Source organism: Mastomys coucha, unplaced genomic scaffold (assembly GCF_008632895.1).
Source record: "Mastomys coucha isolate ucsf_1 unplaced genomic scaffold, UCSF_Mcou_1 pScaffold5, whole genome shotgun sequence".
Classification (NCBI taxonomy): Eukaryota; Metazoa; Chordata; class Mammalia; order Rodentia; family Muridae; genus Mastomys; species Mastomys coucha.
In genome coordinates this window covers 27,854,078-27,856,466 of record NW_022196911.1, presented here as the reverse complement: position 1 = coordinate 27,856,466, position 2,389 = coordinate 27,854,078, and positions in this window count along the sequence as shown.

The window sequence follows — 2,389 nt, the reverse complement described above, 5'->3', positions numbered from 1 at the left end:
TTTGAGGGTGTTATTTATGTCTTTCTTAAAGTCCTGTATCATCACCATGAGAAGTGATTTTATATCTTAATCTTGGTTTTCTGGTGTAATGGTGTGTCCAGGACTTGCTATGGTGGGAGTATTGGGTTCTGATGATGCTAAGTAACCTTGGTTTGTGTTATTTATTTTCTTACACTTGCCCCTTGCCATCTGGTTAACTCTAGTGCTACCTGCCCTTGCTAAACCTGACTGGAGGCTGTCCTTCCTGTGATCCTGGTTGTATCAGAACTCCTCAGAGTCAAGCTGTCTCTGGGATCCTGTGATTCTGGGATCCTGTGATCCTGGGCTTGTTAGAGCACCTGGGAGTGGAGCTTCCTCTAGGTGTTATGGGACTGGCTGTGGAGCCTGCGCCCAAGGTCTGCTCAGGACACCAGCTCAGAGAGACCAGAAGGAACCAGAGCCACTGGGCTGGCAGAGTTCCTGTGTGCCTAGTCCTGCTGGTCCCAGTTACTCCCGATGTTGAGGACCGATGTTGGGTCCTCCTCACCTCTGATTCTGGGCAAGTCAGAGCGCCTGGGAGTGGCGCTTCCTCTGGCTGTTGAGGGATTGGCTGCAGAGCTTGCGCCCAAGGTCTGCTCAGGAGCCCAAGGTCTGCTCAGGACACCAGCCCAGAGAGACCGGAAGGTTAAGTTTTTCTTAAGAGTGTTTTTTGTTTGTTTGTTTGTTTGTTTACAGCAACAGAATGGCACTATAACATTAGGGGTCCTGGGCTGTGGAAGGGGCTGACCACCATGCATACATTAATTTACTGTTCTTGACTGTGGTTGCACTGTAGATAACCAGCTGCTTCAAGTTTCTGCCATCTTGAATTCCCCCCAGTGATGGGCTGTACCTGAATCATGAGCCAAATGATGTTTTTCCCCTTAAGTTGCTTTGCCATGGTATTTTATCACAGCAGCAGGAATGAAACTGAGATAGACTCTATCTCAAAGGAATAAGACACTCAAAGGTAGAACAGGACACCCAGCATCCTCCTCAAGGGCGAACACCTTGTAACACACATGTGCACCTCTCTCTCTCTCTCTCTCTCTCTCTGTCTTTCTCTCTCTCTCTCCCTCTCTCTCTTTCTTCCTCTCTTTCCCTCTCACACACCATATAAGAACACACACAAATAAAAATAATAATAAAAACCAAAAAACCAAAGTTTTAAAAAATTAAATTAAAATTGCCTTCAGGCTATGTGTAGATGAGTCACGAATGGATCTCATATTAGACTCAGTCTCTTCCCTAACGTATCTCATTTTACAATATGCAAATATTTCAATCTAAACTTCAAAGTGATTCTGGGTTCTAAGATACTCATCATGTATAGGTCCTATATGTCCTTGCAGGCTACTTCTGTACAAGCTAATTTTATTAATTGTATTGAACAAGCTAAGTCGTTTACAATCTGTCACACAGTAAGGATAGTAGTGGCAGCTGCTGTTACCTGCATCCTAGCCCTGCTAAGAAGTTAATCTAGACACTAACCTGATGCCACAGGTACTGTCACTGCCTGTGTTCTGCTGGCTAAAGTCTCAGGTCTTTTAACCTGTTTAACGTCTGTGTCACACTGAGAAAACAAGTCAGAAGCAGTTTATGGTTTTTCCTGACTCTTTTATGTCTTTTATCGCCTTCTTCCACTCTGTCCTTCTGGGACTGTTCACACAGCAAACGCTGTTGGGGATGAGAAGCCAGGTCTCTCCCAGAGACTCTGGAAATGGAGAGGAGGAGTAACAGAAGATCTTTGCCTAGAGGGTCCCACTCAGTCTGGTGGAGGTGACAGTCACATAAACAACAGACCACAATGCAGTGTAATACATGCTAAAAAGCTACAGTCTCTAGAGAATTCCTGCTTTGTTTCCTTTGACACAATGAGTTGAAAAAAAACCTTATTTTAATTTTAGGTGGGAATTTTGAAAAGATAATCAGATATTTGTGATTATAATCAAAATCATTTCAACCATAGATTTCACTGGATATTTATCTCTCAACCCAGGAAAGGTGACTTAGGTGGGCTAGTCCTGTTCATCTGTCCCTTGGAGAGTCAGAAATACACCTGCTGTCCCTGGCTGCCTGCTGACTTCCCTCGGCCTCATTTCTTACCACATCTGTCTTCTGGTGGCATTGCTGTTGCTCTTGAAACCTGAGCAAGGCATGGAAATGAATCCAACATATTTTCAAGTGTGGGCAGGTGAGTGTGGGCAGGCAAGTAAGTGTAGGCAGATGAGTGAGGGCAGGCGAGTGAGTGTGGGTGGTGAGTGAGTGTGGGCAGGTGAGTGAGTATGGGCAGATGAGTGAGTGTGGGCAGGTGAGTGAGTGTGGGTGGTGTGTGAGTGTGGGCAGGCGAGTGAGTGTGGGTGGTGAGTGA